The following is a 21,069-nucleotide window of genomic DNA, read 5'->3' as shown; positions in this document are numbered from 1 at the left end:
CCCTCGTCTAAACAAGTCCTTCATGGCTTAGTTGGTTAGAGCATGGTGCCGATAATGCCAAGGTTGCAGATTTGATCCCCATATGGAATAGCTGCATATTTCTGCATTGCAGGGGGTTGGAAAAGATGATCCTCAGGGTCCCTTCCAACTCTACCATTTTAAATGCTCAGTATCTAACATCACTTTTTTCAAAAGGGGGGGAGGATCCTCCTTACTCATTCAGGCAAACATTTGTGCTGATACATTTGTAATGGCAGCTTGGGGTGCTTACTTTTGATTAGCTCTGCAAGCAGATTTGAAAATGCAGGAAACTCCCTTATGAAGATGTGCTGCAAAGATGATGAAATTTATTCAGATGCAGGCAGAAATGGGCCATGAAAGACAATTTAAACTGAATGTTTGTGCGAGCGTGTGTAGGAAGGGGGGGGGGACACAAGCCTTTTCAGCTTGTGAAGTTCATTTTGATTATTTATACTTTCTCCTGCAATTAAAAAGTATCATCAAGCTGAACTGAAGCGTCTGTGAAATAGAGAGACATACACACACACAGAGAGAGAATGTTTGCCAGTTAGTATTCAAGTGTAAAAGTGTGTTTTGAGCAGATTTATGGGGAGAAAAACTAGGGTGAAAAAGCCCAGAAATAAAATTATAAGGCACAAGCATGTGAGATGAAGCATTGATTCATGTTCAGGATGACGTGTACAGAAACGAGTAGGTGCACATGATGGTGGAGTTAAACATGAAAGAATATAGGATAATGAATAGGGAGTGTGGCTTAATAAATATGCCTGCATGTGAAAGTAGAAGCACGCATCAGAACTGATTCACGCAACTGCTTTATTGCTCATTTGCGATGTGGGAAGCCAAAGCGAGCTCCCTTTGCTACATGACGGAGCGTGCTTATGGGATTATTTCAACACCCATTTCAACAACTCAGTCTCTGGATCACTTGGAACTTTTCTGAGGATGAAGGAGAGGTGATCTGGAGATGGGGTTGCAATAATCACACAATCCTCTCGTCCTGCTGAGAAGTCAGATGGGCTTCTAATCACAAATTAGCCAAAAATGGTTGCATCAGCACACGTTATGTATCCGGGATTGTGAGAGAGTAGCTACCACAGAACACCTCCTCTGTATGTGCATAGTGTACAACTGCACACTTGAGTATTTCCCTTCACCTTCCACTCATATCTCCAGATTTCTCCTTATGAAATGTTTCAGAAACTGTTCTAAGTGCCCACAAAGCTTCTGTTCCCTTCTGTCACCCCCAGTCTGGGACACAAGTCGTGATCCAGCACCTGAATCCCAATACATGGTCCAGCACGATAAACCATCAGTTAAACTATATATAATTCTCACTCGGACTGCGATCAGGACAGAACAACGCCTGGCAATACATGGTGGGGGGAGGTGGTACATATACTGGGACTTTTCCTCAATTTTGATATGGGTTTAGTACATTGGGAATTATTCCCAGACTCCAAACCCATGCTCACGCCACCCCCAATATCACTGAGAATCACATTTAACCCATAAGCGTACATCGAAAGGGTGAAAAAGAAATCCTGTCCTCTTTGCCTCTCTTTAACGGTCCTGGCTGCAAGTAAGGAGGGATATCTAATCTGTGTTAAGGGGTAACTAATCCATGTTAAGGGATCTGGAGTATGCCCCCTATGATAAGGGAAATTTGAGAAACGGGTGTGTACAGGGGGGGAGCTTCCGATGAACAATGGTCCCCTTCAACAAACTACAAAGAAAAGAAAGGGTGGGGGACAGGGGGCAGAAAGGGAGAGGAATAGGGGACACTGGAATTTGCAGTGAGATATTATTTTGGAGGGATAAAACTGAAGCAGGGATGATAAATAGGATTAATATGATGGGGTGTGGGGAACCAGCCCCCAAGCTGCAGCATCCCTTCCCATCCCCCAGCGGCTGCGCTTTGTTGGGGGGGGGGCATCCGTCAGCCCAAGCGCCTGACAATGAAAATGGTTTCGAGCCACGGCTGCCGATCGATACTGTGCAGGGGGAGAGAGGGGGGCTGGAGCTACGGCAGGGCCAGGCCTCTCGCTCACTCGCTGGCTCTCTCGCCCTCCCCCCCACCTTTTCCACCCGACGATTTCTCCCTTCTCCTCGCTTCAGACGCATTTCATTTTCTTTCCTATTCCATTCCCTGGTTTCTGCGTTGCAGCAGACTGGGGGGTGGTGGAATGGTAGGGGGGGCAGGTGACATCCCCACCCTGTCTAGTCTCTCTCTCTTTCTCCTCTCCCTCTCTCTGTGTCACGATTTCGCAGTTCTCAGCATGCCTTGGCAAAGCTATAATAGTAATAATAATTTTTTTCAACAAAAAAAAAAGCAATAACAGCAGCAAAACCTGGGGGAACAGCTGGACTTATTTCCTTCTCCCCCCCCCCACCCTATACCATTAAACTAAAACCTGGACCAAGAACCAAGAAGTGACCAAAATCCCTTCTCTCTGGCCTCCAGAAGCCACTTACAAAGAGGCAGGTACCTCCACCGCCATCCTCAGTGGTGCAGGTGGGAGGAAGACTCCCTGCCAAGGTCACACAAATACAATGGCTGAGCTGGAAGCAGCGACACAAGTCCTAATTCCCACCCCTCTCTCTAGCCCCACACTGTGCCACAAACCCATGGGTTTAGCTAGTCCACTGAAGACCCCATTCGCTCTCCTAGAGGTGGGAACAGCCCCCAAAGGTCAAGAGCTGAATCCCTGTCTTAGACAGGGACTAGGCCAAGTTCTGCTTCCTTAGCAAACCCACCCGGCTTACCACAGTGTTCTCCACCAGTCGTATTTGCCCAGGAGTCTGATGCTGTCTCTTCTCCCCTAAACCCCCTTTTCCATCTTCCTACGTATCTGATCTTGGGCACCTTTATCTCCTTCTCCATCTCTCATTCCCCTAATGCCTAGTGCTACATGTATTCCTCTGCCTTCAACTACACACCTCCTCTCTCTATATAAACCCACTCTTTCTTTCTTTCTTTCTTTCTTTCTTTCTTTCTTTCTTTCTTTCTTTCTTCCCTCCACATTCCACCTTCTGCCTCCCTTTGTCTTCAAAGCATTTCCCTAAATCTGTGTCTTTCCACTTGAGTCTTCCCTATACCCCGTCCTCACAAGACATCAGCCAGCCCTCAAACTCACCTCCTGCCCTTCCCAACAAGTGTGGCTGTGTGTACACATTACATGCTTGAAAGGCTGCTCTTTGTCTCAATTCGGATCAAAGCTGGATTGGGAGGAAACGCATCAAAATGCAGTCTTTCATGAGAATCGGAAGAATAAATATGGATTGTGTCTAACATTGTGCATATACCACTTCCCAAACCAGCCGGGGGGGGGGGGTGTCACTGGATGAAGAGTAAATAGGAGGGTGCACACAGTATTCCCATCCTCACCAACAACCTTGTGAAGCAGCTTAAGCTCAGAGAGAGGGCTTGTCCACACCGCAACGATATGTGAATTTGTGACTGTCTCCCCATTAATGCAAGGGCGCAGTCACATGACATTCTCCCCATGCCAGTGTTTCTCACACCTTTCCCTTTTAAATTGCTGGGTGTTCTTTTGCAATCCTTAGAAAGTCTAAAATACCCAAGAACAACAAAAAAAACCAAACCTGAATTTAAAGGGATGGGGGAAGGTCCTGCACAACATTAGGGTGGGGAGGACATAATGTTGGACACCCGCCAACATTAATAAGGAGACAGGTAGGTGCAAATGCACATTCGACTCTTGTGTAGTATGGACAAGCCCATAGAATCTTGCCCCCTTCCAATGAGTTTTGTGGCCGAGTAGGCATTTGAACTTGGGTTTCCCACATCCAAATCCACTACACCACATTGGTTTACTCTACAGTAGGTTGAAAGCTCTGTACTGTGCAGCAAGCGTGAGCAGAAGATAAATTGGGATCTACTGACAGGCTTTTCGCAGTAGATCAGCAAGTGTTTCTGGCTCCCGGTTATTTAACAAGAGCAACAACAAAATGAGCCCCCCTTCCCACAGTTGAACTGCTGAAATGAACAAAGCTTGGGGTCACTAGGAACAGATTTTTGTGTGGAGGGACTGTGAGTTCAGCTCAGTTCTGAAACTCAAAACAAATCCATTAGCTCGGCCGTTGTTCAGAGGCACCATGTTCTTTAATTCTACATCTTCTGCACCTGGTTGCAAAAGGTGGGTTTGCGGCTGCTAGTAAAACGCAAAGTAGATCCCATACTGTAAGTCTAAGGCCTGCCCTTCCCTGTTGTCCAGCACCCAGGACATACTGCAGCAGAATTAATATTAATGTCAGCTGCCCACCTTCTGCTTTTGCCCACCCACCCTGGGCCTCAAACCTCTCCCCGAAAGAATTTTGCAATCGCAATGGCAGGCTGTTCACAACACTGGAGCCAGCAGACAGAATGTGTCGTTTGGGGAAAAGGTGGCTTCCTCTCTGTTGCCTATTGTGGGTTCAGGTGTTACCCCTAAAACAGGCTCACAACAACATGATCTCAAGCAAGCACCTCTTCTCTCAATTTCGTTTCCCAGCTGTAAAATGGGAAGAGCGGCAACCCATCTTGCAGGGTTGTTGATGTGCAGATCACAAAGGCTGCAAAGTACTTTACAAATCGTATCACAGCCACCAGTCACTTCCTTCTTTTCAGCCCGGGACAAAACACAGCAGAAAAGGAAAGATGGAGACACAGGAACCACGGGAAACCGAGGCGGGTCCAGTAGCGCCATCAGAGTGTACAGGAGTACCTACAGATGCAGCAGGGTCTGCTTGCCACATATCAAAGTAAGTGAAGCATTACCAGCTTAAGAAATCCCCCCGCCATTATAGAAGAAGACCACAAAGTCCAAAGTCTAAAAATCCAAGCTGTAGCTCAGTGGCATCTACTTGGCCTACGGAAGGTCCCAGCCTCAATCTCTGGTGTCTCCAGATAGGGCTGAGATTGCCCCCTGCTTGAAACCCTGGAGAGCTGCTGCCAGTCAATGTAGACAATACTGAAGTCAGTGGGCCAATGACACCCATGGGACACCCATGGATAAGCATGGGGCCCACAACCCATTGGGGCGTTCTCCAGCACAGCCTCATTTAAAGGAACAGGAGCTGTGTAAGAGGACTACTCACATTTTATTTCAGTTGGACCTAGGTGAGATAGCTTGCCAGAAGATTTCCCTGTCACTCTGCCACCTTTGGTGACTTCCCACATCTACCACCCAAGACAGCCACTTAATAGGGCTGTCCTCCCCTGAAGCCTGTGCCCGTTCCCCAAATTCTCCCCATGACCAGTCTCATCTGTAGGCACTCGTCACACAATGCACTCAAGAGGAGACACACCCTTGCATTGAAATGCATCTGTGCCCTGTTTTGCAAAGGACATAGAGACCTGGAGGGTGGGTGGCCATGCCAGCCAACGCATAAGTGCTTCTGCCAATGGAGCATGTGCACCAAATTCCCTGTGTACATGTGATAGTGAGGTTTCTCTGTGCCAAGACAAGGACCTGCAAGGCGCTGGCCCTTGCTGGCTTTCGGCGACTGGGCCTCATGCTCCACCTCCTCCACACAATTTGCCCGATTGCCAGACCTGTCCGTCAGGCCCGCGTCGGCCGCTAGGAGCCATGCTGCGAGGTGGGGACGCTGCACCCTCAGGGGGTCGAGAGTAGGGTCGGGGGGGTCAAGGCAAAGCCCCCTCCTAAAACAAAGGGGGTAGTCCTATCTCTCCCCCCACCCCCCGTGCCAGAACAGGGAGATTTCCAATGTCTCTGTCTTGGGACGGAAGGGAGGAAACACCACACCTGCTCTAACCACTAGGAGAACAACCCTCCACACAGAAAACCATATAAAGTGAACTCTAACTCATGTCAGAAAGAACCTGGATACAACTCAGACCTTATATATGTGTGAGGAACAGATGCAGCAAGAAACAAACTTTCTGTCCTTGACTAGGGGGGAAGGCACACAACTCTCTGGGCTTATGGTTGCCATCTCCTCTCACCCCTTGTCCTGGGTCTGCTCCCATGCCACTAAAAGCAGGCTGACACACAACACCCGCAGCTCTACCTAACACTCATCTCTATACCAGATGGAGCTTCACCTGATATATTTCAATGTATCAGGTTGCCATGAAATGCACAGGAGTAGCAACCAGAAGAAAAGGTGGCAACCCTGCTCAGATCCACTTCCCATCCCAATGAACCAGCAGTTTCCCTTTGACTTTGGGCTGCGAGCAAAGCCCACCTGCCTAAACCTGCTAATTCCCATTCTCTGGATTTTCCAAGGCAAGCGCTGAACACCAGGTGCTCGGTGCTGACAGAAACTGACCCCCAACTGACAATATGTGGGGAGAAAAAGGGGATACGAAAGCAGAGCTTTCAGGGAAAGCAGAGCAATAGCCTCCCAGCCATAGAGTCACTGCTGCTTAATGGGAGGGGGAAGCAAGAAGCAAAGTTGGGGCTCCCCCAGTGCTTCCACCTCCCTCCCTCCCCCCCCCCCCGCTGCCGGCTGCCCAAGATCCAGCCTTTTTTCTGAGGCTGGCAAGGAAGCAGCTCCCCCCATCACTCCTGCTGGCGGCCAGGCCCTGTCCTAGTAGAGCAGGCTCTGAGTTGCCAGTAATTAAAACCCTGTTAAACTTCATTAAGCAGCTCCACTTCCGACCTCATTAAATGATGATGAGGGGAGAGAGAGAGCAGGAAAGAGCGTGCGTAAATGTGATCACTCTCTAAACCTCAGCTTGATCAATCGCTTATCTGCTCTTTCTTTCTTTCTTTCTTTCTTTCTTTCTTCTTTCTTTCGTTCTTTCCATTTCATACCTGGGTCCTTTATTTTGTCCCCCTCTTAATACAGCAGCTAGGAACCCACATGATCTAACCTCATTGTGTAATGTAAAGAGGATTAAAGCTTCACACAATAACTGAGTATGGGGTGTGTGTTTAAATAACATGCTGTAGTCTAGAACAGGCATGGGCAGGATTGATTTTTGGGGTTGGGGGGTTGCCTAGACCCCCGCCCCTAGTGTCGACCAAGCAAAGCCACCTGTGTGGTGGCAGCTCAGCGTCAGAGCCTCTTAATGATCCACATCACCCCTTATATCTCCTGCCTACAGAAGCAAAAACCTACATCTGAGCTACTAAAAAACAGAGATTTTAACAGCCTGTTGGGTTTTGTTTTTTTAAGTATTTCTTCATTGTTTCTGAGTCATAAACCGTTCCCAAATTACATCAGATAAGCCAATGATTTACCATTAATGTCTGTAAGGGAGCATTTCAAAACGCCAAGGTTCTTCACAGTGGCCCTCCCACCCACCACTCCCAACATACCAGCATGAAAACGTTCCAGCTCCAAGATTCTTAACCACAAAACTTCCCAAAGTGTCAGATTCCAAAGTTCTAAACTAGGAGTAGACAACCGGTGGGCCAGGAACTTAATCTGACCCCCTGAAGCTTTCCATCTGGCCCCCTTTGCCAACACAAAAGAGTGAGTCAGTAGCCCTCTTCAACCTGTTCAAAGGACACTGTGGGAATAAACTATGGAGGTCCTGGGCACTAGCCCTGCCCTCAGTACTGCAAGGGTGGTGTGGCTTTGGCAGACCAGCACCAGGTTCATTTGCAGCAGACAACTGTAAAAGCAACTGGACCAGTCTTCCCTGTCTCTATCCCCATCCCCACTTACTACATACCCAGCCACCCACCATGGGATTAGTTGCATGTTTGGCTGAATACATGAAGAAACCTTCTGGCAATCAGGAATCCTCTGCATGCAGGGTTCCCAAATCACAATCCTCACAAGAACGATTCTAAGCATATTCAGAAAAATGCATGAAGACTCTGGTGAGAGTAGAGCTGGAGGGCATAGCCCTACACACACCTTCCGTGGCTGATGCCCACATACACTCTTGCATGACTCAAGAATGCTACAAGATAGAGCCAGTGTGGTTGACCTTCAGCTTCCACGCCTTAATTCAAAATATATCCCCCTATTCAAAAAATAAACAAAAATAAGCCACTGAACATGTTTTTTAGACACAAAAATGTTCAAATCCAGCATTTCAAACTTCCAGGCCTTACATCCAAGGAGCTGTGGCTTAAGTTTACCCTTTCTTCACTAAGACCTTTTCAGCCTGAACTTTCCAGTGACACTCTGCCAATGTTCTATCCCAGGGATCAGCAAATGTTTTCAGCAGGAGGCTGGTCCACTGTCCCTCAGAACTTGTGGGGGGTCGGACTATATTTGTTTTTTGGGGGGGGAATGGACAAATTCCTATGCCCCACAAATAACCCAGAGATGCATTTTAAATAAAAGGACACATTCTACTCATGTAAAAACGCGCCGATTCCCAGACCGTCCGTGGGCCGGATTGGGAAGGCGATTGGGTCGGATCCGCCCCCCGGGCCTTAGTTTGCCTACCCATGTTCTATCCTTTCTATATATTACATTGGTTTCCTGTCCATCCTCCAAGGAGCACAGGGTGGTTTGCAAAAGAAACCATGAGCTGCAACCAAAGTTTGTTTTTGGCTTACTGCTCAGAGTTTGTTTAGAGGAAGCAAACCATGAGTCCAGGCTCTGGTGTAATGCTGTGCCAAACCATGGCTTAGCACCTAGCAGTGTGGCAGCAGCAGAAACAGGTGAGTAGTGAAGAGGACACTGTTTTCTTCCTGTGCATGAGCATGCTTGGTTTTTCATGGTAAGTCATTGTTTTGCTTATTGTGACGTGCCAACAGAGCCGATGACGAGCCCAAGCTCACCCAGTGTGGTTCATGGCTGAGAAGGCTTTAGACCTGGAACTAACAAAGCCAATTGTATATCCATCACACCACTCTCACTATTTCTGCACTCCCCTTTCCTTGACCTGTAGAGTGAGTTACAGCCACGCCTGTACTAATTCGCCCTCCCTGAGTAAAAAATTAACTACCTCCAGAAGAACCACCTGATTTGTTGCACCATGGAGTTGGGAACTTGAGTCCCTCATATTACCAGTTGGGCTTTCATAGTCCCTGGCCATCAACCATGCTGATAGAGCTGGACCACAGGTTCCCCAACCTAGCATGAGCCTGCAATACTAGGTACGTTTTACTTGGACGTTGCTGAAATCAAACCAGATTCACAAAGCTAACAAATTTCAAACAAAGGTATTCTAATATTTGATACTACAGAACAGCCTTCAACAACCTGGTGCCCTCTAGATAGTATGGATCAGGAGTTGTAGTCCAAAGCAGTGGCAGGTGGGGAAACCAGGCTTGCAAGGGTCCTGTAGATATTTATATGCACCATTTTTGCTGTGGAACTTTCCCCTTCCTTCCTCCCTCCCTCCCTCCCATCCCCCACCCTGGATCTTGCTCATCACTGCAGCAATCTTGTTTCACACCTACACAGCTAGTCATTAGGCATCAATGGTAACCACACTTCAGGAAAAACAGAACCGTTGCCATAGGGGGCAAAGAAGTTGCGTCTGTGAATGAGACCCTTTGCTTCAATGATTTGGCCATAAAACCTGTCAACCTCACAAACCGTCTGCAGAACTTTCTAGCCTTCAAGCAAATCTCTAGCCACATTTTGAGCATTTGCCTCCCAGTTTCCCACTTTCTACACACACATCCCTGTCTTCTGCCCATAAGATGGTCTTTGAAAGCCCTGCTCCAGGCACACCGGGATTAGGCAAGAGGTGATCTGGAGCGGAGCCTTCTCTGTGATGGCTTCCAGACTGTGGAATGCCTCCCTCAGAAACATTTATTTACCATCCTTTCTTCTGCCCTTTAACAGGAATTAAAAACAATTTTCTTTGCCTGGACTTTTTGACAAATGACGATGCTCTCTATTTTAGTTGTGGCTTTTATCAGATTATATTGGCAGAGTGTTTTGATTTTGGGAAGCTGCATTGAGGTTCTGATAGTAATGGAAAGGGCCAAGATATAAATGTTTTAAACAACTGATGCAATAAATCCTTGCTGTTTCCATCTAATGGGCAAGGTACAAAGTCCTAACATCCTCCACTGCAGCTTTCTTCCCTAACTTCCCCCCTTTACATGTCCCTGTAAGTGGTTAGAACAGGGTTGGGATGTGTCAGAAGAATAGTACCAACACAGGTGTGGTTTCACCTGAAGGCAAAACACACAGTACCAAAACTAAATTTGCTAAAGTAATACAAATGCAGGGAACACATAAGGAAAATCAGTGGGTAAAAAAGGGGGTGCGTCTACTTTACTTTGTTGTTTTTCCTCTGCCTGTTGATTTCCCTCTCTGCAAATGAGTCCATTTTCCCTCCAGGCTCCCAGAGGCCAACTGGGAAGGGATGAAGGGATGGAAAAGGATGGAAGCAGCAGGAGATCTCTGCAGAAGAGAATCAACAGGCGCAAGAAGTGCTGAGCAGCCCCCATGCGTGGATTTTCTCCTGCAAACATCCTTTCCCCCTTTGCCTTGCCAGGCAAACACGAGAATGCTGTGTCTGCTTCGTAACATGGAGATCCACCCAAAGGCAGCAATCCTACGCGTGCTTATTTGAGAGTACAGTTCCACTCTGCTAAGTGGGATTTCGCTCTGCATAGGATTGGGCGGAAAGTGTATATGAAGAAGAACAGGGGTTCTGGAACATAAAAGCTGTTCCTTTTTGCCCACCTGCAGAGCGACCCATTAGACTAAGTGCACCATTTACACTACTACTACATGCCTTACTACCTGAATTCCCCAAAGTGCTCCATTCCCATTTGGTCACAACGCTGCGATATAGGACAACTTGATATTATAGAAATTATATTCACTCATCGTTTATGCGTGACTTTTAACGAGCAAAGCCAATCTTCATCTATTCCACGTTCACAGCGCCACTCATGAGACAAGCTGCTATGGCTCATAGTGCACAGATGCTCAAGCAAAAAAGGCATTTGCGCATGATGTGAGAGTGGAGACAAAAGATGTGCAAAGAGGGACCATGCACACCTTTCCTCCACCATGTGTCCCCTGGAGGAATGAAGCATGCAGAAGGGGAAATCAACCTTCTTTCCTCTCAAGGGCCACATTCCTTCAGGGGTAATCTGTCGGGGCCCACATGCTGGTGGTGGGTGGAGCCAGAGCCAATGGTGGAAGGAGCCAAAAACAAAAGTGATCTAACTAACCCAGGGTGGAGGTATGCCTATGGAGGCAAGCTTGGCTCCCTCCCAAGAGCAGGGAGCAGAATTAGCCCCTATCCCAGTTATTATGCCTTAATTCAACTCCTTGCTTTCTCCAGCACACATGAACAGTTGCCATTCACTCCCATAGGGGATAATAAAGTACTGTACCTGGGGACAGTTCTGTGTTGAGGGCAAAAAAAGCCCTATCCCCTTGCTTCTGAGTGGCCTGGCCTTCAACAACAGGGAACCCATGGTGTGTACACATTACAAAGAGAAGCACTACTATCCCCCCATGAGTCCTTGCAATATGCAAGTCCTCTCTCCACACAAACACACATGCCACCTGTCATAATGACTTCCTAGTAAATAAACAATCACAATGTTATCTACTGGACCATACTGTCCCTGACTTGAAATCAAAACAGAAAACCCTTTAACTATTTGCTGCGGGAATTCTATTCTACTAAGCAGTCCATACTTGGTCCTACTCTCGGTGGTGATGTGCAAACCCACAGCAGGAATTGTGTTGCAAATTTCTCCCTTTGAGTTGCAAACCACGGATTTCCGAGAAAATCCATCTGCCTTCTTCTGTTCTGGCTGGTTCCATCTGTGCAACAACTATTCCTTCAGTTGCCCACTTCAATTAAAGCCTACATGTTTCTGCATATGCTGGCACTCACAGGCACAGCATATCTTGAACTTCATCATCTCAAGGCTGCTAAAATGTTCTGCTGTTCATACACAAAGGACTTCACTCTGACATAACAGGATTGGATAAGTTTGTGGAGGATGGTTTGGAACAAAAAAAAAAGGTTCCAACACTGTGAGAATGCAAACACTCGCTAGCCACATCAATAATGTAATCTGGAGGCACATTAAATAAAAACCGTGTATTTCCAAAAACTTGAATGCACAGTCACCCCACAACGACTCACACACACATGACCAACTCTACCATGAAGACCAGCACATGTAGCCATGCAATAATCCAACAGTTGTTCTGCAACTGTTCCACCAGAGCACCTTGTACATTCGATATGGTTTTCCAGCAGCAAGTGGCATCGGCAACCGGCTGTCCAATAGCCATTCGTGCACATACTCAACCCAAGAGACTCAGCCTACAGTGCACAGCCACCCTTCCACAATGCTCAAGGAGATATCCCACACATGCCACACGTGTTCTGCAAGAATCTATACCAGTGTTTCCCAACCGGTGTTCCGCGGAACACTAGTGTGCCGCGAGACGTTGCCTGGTGTGCCGCGAGATGCCTGGAGGGAGGCGGGCGAGTTGGGTGGCGAGAGGCGGGGCGGCGGCGACAAGGAGAGGCCGCGCCTCCTGCTGCTGCCTGGCGCTCCTCCTCGCAGCCGGCAGCGCTGCCTGGGCGCCTCCGCGCGACTCTGCCTCGCTGGGTTTGGTCTCCCAGCAGAGACGGGTCACACGCGCCCCTCCCTCCCTCCCTCAGCCTGCGCGGAGGGAGAGCCAGAGAGAGGCATCGCTCCTGCGCGGCGGGAGAGGGAGCAGCCGGAGCGATGCCCCAAACGAACGCATGGGACCGGAGGGGAAATCCTCTCCGAGGCGGATTGAGCGCAGCTGAGAGAAGCCTTTCGAGGAGCTGCCGTGTCCCCTGGAAACCCCCTTCCCAGCTCTGCCTCAGCCGCCGCCGCCTCAGTTGCCGCCGTCCCTCAGTCCCTCGCTCTGCTGCCTCCTCCCACCCCCAAAGCTTGGAGGTTCCCCAGCAAGGGGGAGGGAAAAAACTTTCACTTTTGTGCGTCCCTCCCGGCGTGACGCTGCGCGCTGACGTCACGGGCCGGGGCTTTAATGGTGGTGTGCCGCGAGATTTTTTTTCAGTAAACAGGTGTGCCGTTGCCCAAAAACGTTTGGGAAACACTGATCTATACAAAGGATTGTATGTGTTTTTGTACTCACAGAATCCCATGCAATCTGTAGTCATGCAGTCACATATTCCTTCCATTTCCTCCAGAGCTGGAGTAGGCAGACCTCAGACTTGCTTGCTTGCTTTTTACCTGAAGTTCACCAACTAGAGCCTGGCGTAAAACTGAAGCTCAGGTAGGCAGACATACAGTAAGAACTGAGGAGCAGGGTGTCTCTGAGCATATGCTCAGTCCAGGAATTTGCAGTCAGTACCTGAACCAATCTGATAAGTCCACTCACATGAAAACCCACTGCTGGTCACACCCACCCACCTCTTGGTTTTTGTTTCAGCAATGTAATTAGGGTAAGGAGGTGGGAAGCTTTTTAGTTATTGCTATTCTTAAAACAACTGGGAGTCAGAAACTCTTGCTAATATACTGCAAATCACCAAAAGATCTACCAGAAGATCCTGAACTAATGTCTGCCCACCTTTGCTCTAGTCTGGAGCATAGTTAGATCCTTTCTTGTTTTAAAAAATCTATTGGATGTATGCACAGAGGACTCACTGTCCTCAAGTCACCCCCACAGCATGCTATGAGCTTCATGGAAGTTCACAAAACTCATCTCACATGTGAGCAATTTGTAAATGATTCAAACAATATGCATCTACATGAATCCCACCATTAAGACACATGTGCATCAAGTTCTATAGGATAGACTATACAAGCAGCCATTCACTGCTATGGGGAAAAGGAAAGCACTGCATTTGGGTACAGTTTTGCAACTTTTCCTCAAAACACACTTATAAGACGGGCCACTATTTTTATCCCCTATAATACATTTCAGGGAGGGGAGTGAACCTAAGAGACAAAAGGCCCCTCAGGACACCATTCGGGCACATGATGGTATCAGGGCAGTTACACATGATTTCAATACTGTTTGCACCTGCAAGAGTTTTGTGATGGCCTTACTGCTTCGTTTCCAATCAGTGCATGTCCTGCTGTAATATACCACTGAAATCCTGTAACTTTTTAATAGCACAAATTTTCTAAGGTTTGGGGTGGGGGTTGTCCCACTTTTGTGCACTATAGCCCCTTCAGGTAGTAGCAATGCAGCAGCATTGAGGAAGTATCACAGAACACTCAATAAAGAGGAACAATGTGTGGATGGTCCTTTGTAAATCCACCACTAATGCACTGTTATTGCATCAACGACATGTTGCAGAATACGCTGGTTGAAAAACCAACCAACCACGAGTTTGTCTAAAACCAGGGTATGGGTATCAGTCTCATGCTGGCTAACCCAGTAGCTGCTCAATGTGCTTATCCATATGCTGCTCTCACTGCCACTAGTACACACACCAGCCTAGTGACAGCTCTCATGCCCACTGTTGTACAGCAGCCATTTTACCTTAGCTATCAGAATTAACATCCCCTGTGTCCAGTCTGTGACAGGGCTGAAGAGAGAAAAAGAACAGAAAAAGGGGGCTACAGGGAGAGTTTCGGCACGTGAAAATTGCAAGAACTGGTGAAGGAGACCCACCAGGCTGAACAGAAAGGAGGACTGCAGAAAATTGGAAGAAGTAGCAGGATGGGAAATGCAAGCAGATGCGGAGATCAGAGAGGGTTCCTGACTCTGGGAAAGGTGTGCTGTCAGCAAGGCACAAGGTAGTAGGGAAGATTCAAAGTAGGAGAAAGTATTGGTGCAGGCAAATATCTGCTCCTGGTGATTTCCTGGGTGAGCCATCACCCTGAAGCAACTTGCAGCCACTGCATTGTCGTCTCTCGCTTGCTCGGTCAACTTGGCAGCTTCCACGCAAAATGTCAACAACCTGGCACACTTTGGGGCTAGGTGTGGGTGTTTTCTGTGGTGCTGCATCTGTCCTGAAATAGGTGTCACCCCAGAAACCTTTATTTGTAGCAGCACGGGAGTGAGGGGAAACAAGCTGAAACAATTCCAGGGTAAGGGGAGAGAAAAGCATGAAAGCCAAAATATTTGGAATGAAGAGGAAAGAACTCAAGAGATGAGAAACTGATGCAGCTGGCAGGGTTGCACGTTCGGGCAAAAAAGAACAAGGGAAAGATCTGGGGACAAGGAGAGTGGAAAGGCTTGTACAATAAGGAAGGCAGATGAAATGGGAAACATAGTGTGGAGGTGTTAGAGATGAGTAGGGCACTTTACACAGGCCAGGAGGGCAGGATATTACCAATACGTAGTGAAAACTGTGTAAGGTGTACATGGGGATTGTAGAAGTGGGGAAAACAGGTGCACCCTCTGCAACACTGGCTTACATCCCAAAGCCAACACAATTTTTAGTGATACCAGGTCGACACATATATGTGTGGGCGACTTCAAGGTGCACCCACCTCACGCAGAGATCTTCTCCAGGAGGAAAAGACAAAAAGAGATATGGATGGAGGAAGGTGGACAGAGACAGCAAGAGGAAGAGAGGAAAAGAAGCAGGCAGAGGCTAAGGGGTCGGGGAGGGTGGAAAAGCTGTCTCTGCAAGAGAAGGTTTTTCACCCTGCCCTCATCTCCCCCCCCCCTTCATACACAGACACACACACACATGAGCCTCAGCACTGACCCCCCCTCCCATCACCAATGGCCAGTCCCTTGGGAGGCCTGTCCTCCTCCCCCCCCCAATCCTGCTGACCCTGGCGCGTGGCTGTGCCCGGAGGCTCGGCTGGAACAAAGGGCCCAGAGCTCGGCCAATCAGGGTGTGCAGCTCTCCTGCCGCTGACCTTTTTATGATTATTATTTAAGGGAAAAAGCAGAGGCGAGGAGAGGAGAAAGGAGGGGAGGAGGCAGCAAAGGGAGGCGGGGGGAGGGGGGAAGAGGACCGGAGCTTTGCAAAGACAAGCCGGCCCTCCTGCAGCCACTGTATAGAAATACCCCCACATGCACTAATCATCTCCCATCCCCCTTGCCCAGGCTCCTTATGAGTCCATATTGTCTGGGATCAGCTAGGGCACAACCCAGCAAGGGGCACATCCCTGTCTGCCCGTGCCATAAGAAGAAACCGCTCCGCCCAGGATCTGAGCACAACTGGATCGAGAGGTGTTGGAAATGACATGGCGATTCAGCCCCGGATACCATAGGAGAGCGAAGACACTATCAAGCCCAGTGCCATAGCCATCACTTGCCTGCATACATAACCCCACGCAGAATCCCCACCATACCACATCAGTTTGACTGTCCCATCTCACCAAATATCCCACTTCTAAGAGAGGACCATTTGCAAGGGCTTCTAAGCACAGCTACCGAGCCTAGAGGGAAAGATCTGCCCACGCGGAGGAAGTAGGAGATTTAGGTATCGTATACAGCCATGCCTTTTTTGACAAGTTTAAGCAGTTGCACCCCCTGAGTACGAACGTTAGTGTCTCCTCCATCTGTTTGCCTATCCTTTCTCTTTTAACCCAGTTATTTGGCGGCAGTCATTCATACACACATAAAGGCATGTACCATGAGCTATTACCATCAGTTGTGCATGGTTAAAAATAAAGCACTTGCAAACATACAATGTCCACAAGAACCAAACTGTGGGTATGGCAGACCTGAGTTTTGCACTCACCTCAACCACAGACTTCTTGGGAAAAATGGCATGTAAAAATCACCATGAGGAAGATGCCATGAAATTCCTGTGATGTGAATGGTCTACTCCAGGCATAGGCAAACTCCGGCCCTCCAGATGTTTGGGACTACAATTCCCATCATCCCTAGCTAACAGGACCAGTGGTCAGGGATGATGGAAACTGTAGTCCCAAACATCTGGAGGGCCGGAGTTTGCCTATGCCTGGTCTACTCAGCTGACCAGCTTCTGGTCAAACAAATAGCTATATATCTGGTTTGAACGGATACATATCAGAGCATTCATAAAAGGCCTCTCACCATGTCAAAAAAAGTCAAATGTTTGGTGGTTTCATAATGCACTCCTTACAATGAAAATGGCTACATGCATCGACTGCTACCGGCACATCCTAAACAAGCTATTGTCCATCCGCTTTGGTGCTTAGGTTCTCAATATATGAAATGGAAATAAGAGCAACCTCTAAAGTACTTAGGCAGTAAAGTAGAGATTGCATATCACTTTATGATGTGCTATATTATAAAATAATAAATTTCAGTCCAAAATAATGCACATTCATGGAATTTTTCCTTCCTTTCAGAAACTTTGTCCTTGAAATCCACACTCATTGAGGGCCTAGTTTGCTATTAGCAAATGTATTACTTGCCAGTGTCAACTGGGTATATGGGAATTCAGTATATAACTTGTGCTCAGATTTTTTGACAGGTGCCTGCTTTGATTTTAATCAGCCCACAAAGCAAACTAAACGAGCTCCCAGCGACCAAAGCAATGTAGCCCAAATCAAAGTTTAGCCAAATGAAAGATTCAAAGCTGAAGTTCTCCATGGGTTTGAATCAAATCCCAAAAGCCATCAATAGGAATGGATGCTCAAGTCTGAAACGGAATCCGAAATACACTGTGGAGGCTCAGGGTCAGCTTGGGGGTGGCTTGCCTATTGAGTTACAGTGCCTTTCCGAATTCTGCCATCCTGCGCTGGGTGATATCCAAGTCATAGTCAAAGCAGAAATGATTGAAATGATTGGACTTGGCATTCAGGACAGACAAAAGGAAATATTTATCCACATTTATTCACATGGTTCAAAGATGGAGTTTCCTACTGTAACAGCCAACTTGCATGGCTTTTAAAAAAGATTAGATGCATTCATGGAGAATAAGGCTATCAATGGCTACTAGTCATGGTGGCTGTGTACTACAACCAGAATCCGAAGTGGTATGCCTCTGAATACCAATTGCTGGGGAGAATATTTGGAAAAAGTGCTGTTGGGCTTGCGGGCTTCCCATAGTTATCTGGCTGGCTACCGTGTGAAAAGGATAATGGTTTATTTGGGTCTTTGGTCTGATCCAGAAAGACTCTTCTAATATACTTAAGTCCACTGATTTCACCGGGTCTACTCTGTGTATGACAAACACTGGATATCACCCAATACATCTGGGGAGTTTAAATAAAATCATAGCAACCTTCATCACTGCCAAATTCTTTCTCATCTTTCTGGCACTTAATATTACAAAGACGGGTGCCTACTGTCTGAAGAACAGCTCTGACCAGCTCAAAAGCTTGCAACCTTATGCCATCACCAAAACTGGTGAAATGAAGGTATTACCTACATGGATCTTTAAAGTTTCCAAAGACAACATTAAAAACTAGAAGCAACACACTAAAAAGGCATGTTCCTAAACCTTAAAAAAAATCTTTTTCAAAATGTATTATGTTTTTGAATAGAGACATCACAATTTGAAATGCATGTTCTATCTACCATGGGTTCTTTTATTTGACTTATGGAGCTAGGTAATGCTAAAAATGCAAAAGCAGCCTAGATCACAGCCTAAATCACAGGCAAAAACATGAACTGGATGTACGTGTCACTGTAAACAGACCACAAGACACTAAGGAGGCACAACCTTGTGTAGAGATACCAGTGGCAAACACTCCTGCAAAAAAACACATTCACACATTGCATGCAGGAGGGCATGGTGTAACTATCCTACAGCAACAGGATGCTTGTCCAACCATCTGGGCCTCTGCCTCCCACTCAGCTGACCAAGTACATATTATCATGCCCAGAAAAGAAAAGGAAAACTGATTCCCAATAACGTTAAGTTCCCCTGAATTGATCTTAGTACCTAAAACCTTGATGGCTGCCCCATGGAGTTTTACTTTATGGTTATTTTGCCAGTGCACAACACAAATGTAACATGGTCCACAATGCGCATTTTCCCCTCGTGCACAGCCATCCAGGTTCCACACCCACCACGAAAAGAACTTTGGCTGGCTTTGTGCCATCCCACGACACCCCACATCCAGACCTAGATGTGGAAGGCGCCAAGGATGGAAGGATGGACACACACCAAACACACTGACTTCTCTGACCAGAGAGAGAGAGAGAGAGAGAGAGAAAGAAAGAGAGGGAAGGAAGGAGCATGAGAGGGTGGAGGTGGGGGCAGTTACTACAGGCTGGAAAATCGATTTCTGCCTCTGAACAAGCTTCGCTTCCCAGATCTCCGGGTTCATTAGCACGGACTGGGCTTGACACCAATACAATTTCCACACCGCGCTGGCTGCAGCAGAGCAGGGGGGGAGGGGTGTGCATGCAGGGCCAGCTCTGCAAAGCCACTTCTCTGAACCCCCACCACCCACCCGTCAGCCATAGAATGTGTCAGAAACAGATTATAAAACTGCCTCCTGTCGTTCCCCCCTCCCTTTGGGTCGCCCCGTTCTTGCCTTTACCCTTTCTCAGGGGTTGCTTCTCTCCCTACCCACTGATGCACCAATGCCCACATTTCTCTTCATGCCCTGACCCTTCCCTATCCCTGATACTCCTAAATCTCCAGCTGTCAGGTCTACCAAGGAAAGGAAGCTCTCCCAGAGTATAGTTGGTTAGAGTAGGGGAAATCAGTCATCAGGACGCCTGGGTTCTCTCCCATGAGGTGGGGAGCGGGAGGGGAAGGGGAAGAAGGAGATCTACCAGTCAGCGGTTATTGCTAATTTGTTCATTAATAAGCATCCACATCCCACCCCAAAAATATCACTGCCGTCCCAGTTCTTACCCAGATTCTTACCCAGCACATTCCATATAATCCACTGCCTCATAATTTTAGGAGGCAGAAGAGAATTTTCCCCCAAGGTCACCTAGAAAAGCCCTTCATAGACCTCGGGAGCCCCAGCTCTGGAGACAGCCCTCCCCTACCTCCCTTCTCTAACTACTAGACCCCCATGAACCCCCCCTCTCCCCTGTTCTGAAGGCCCACCACTTCAAAGGAACACATCCCCACTTATCATTTGAGTTCACCGTCCATAGTCTAATGGTCGAGAGGTGCAATCCAAAAGTCTATTTTTAAGATGCGCCCAGACATAATAGTGAGGTGTGTAGATGGGGGGGGGAGCATAGCAGAATGAAATAGCTTGACACAGGGGGGGCAGAGGAACTATACATCTTACGCTGACAACAAACAGTAACTAGAGTACAGAGGAAATGTCTAAAATCGGAAGAGGGGGCAGTGAGCCACAAGCAGACCCCAAATGCTGTGGGGTGTTAAGGGGGACATAAATCCCCCTTAAACACAAGGCAACGGTCCTGTTTCATTTCCCATCTGAAGCATCCCATCTCAAGGAAGACAGAGAATCTGAACTATTCACAATTCCAGAATTTAACTTGCAGAATTGGTGGGTGGAGGAGGGTGGGCATAAGCAGACATGGGGTGGGGGGAACTAGTCAAACTTCAACAGGAGCTTATTGTTAGAAGCATTTGACTAGATGTGGGGAAGATTTGGAGGGAGGATCTGAAGCATAAAACCAGAAAATATTGGTGGGGTGTTTGGCATGATTGCACTAGAGTAACCATTTACCAGGGTTGCACCTGAAACTCAAACAGGATATTATTGGGGGACAATTGATGAAAAGGGGTACTTATGGGAGGCTGTGAACAATTTGACAGAACTGGCTGGCATTGGAGAAGAGGCAGGTGGGGTTATTTGGGGGCACCTTCCCAGACTGGATCTCACAGGTGCTTTCTGCCCACCCCCACCCCCTAATTCTCTCTGGGCTAGAAAAATCCTCCCCCACCAGCCCACCACCTGCCTAGCCCTAAACCTTACTTGGTGTTTCCCATATACCGAACAGAGGAAGAACCTCATAGGGAAATAATAGCAATATTATAAAAATAACTTGATGATTGGGGTGGGAGCAAAGGCTTCACCGGTTCCCCCCACCCAGCAAAAGTGAAAGTGTGGGGATCTCTCTTTTCTTTTTTTTCCTCCCCCTTTCTTTTTTCTCTTTTTTGCCCAGTCTTCTTCCACCGGCATCTGCGTGCTGTTGGTTTCGGCGGCTGCCTTTGGCTTCTTTTCCCTGCTTACCACCCACCCCCACCGACCCCCACCCCCTCCGTCTATCGACCGCAGGATGCCGGCGCCGGAGGTTCGATACGGAGCAGTGACACTCCGGATCAATACCGCATGAATAAAAACCCCGCTCGCCCATCTCCGCTTTCTTCCTCTCCCTCTTTCCCCTTTTTCT

At 47.8% G+C, this 21,069-nt stretch overlaps 1 protein-coding gene across 9 annotated transcripts in view; it reads right to left on the bottom strand.

Annotated features, from left to right (window-relative positions):
* POU2F2 (POU class 2 homeobox 2) overlaps nt 1-21,069 on the bottom strand; it is a 109,482-nt gene that overhangs the window by 49,994 nt on the left and 38,419 nt on the right. The gene's annotated exons all lie outside the window — the stretch shown is intronic.

Source organism: Podarcis liolepis (genome assembly GCF_965112155.1).
Source record: "Podarcis liolepis genome assembly, chromosome: 7".
Classification (NCBI taxonomy): Eukaryota; Metazoa; Chordata; class Lepidosauria; order Squamata; family Lacertidae; genus Podarcis; species Podarcis liolepis.
The sequence above is the reverse complement of the archived record's forward strand: the minus strand, read 5'-3'. Positions and strand labels throughout refer to the sequence as shown.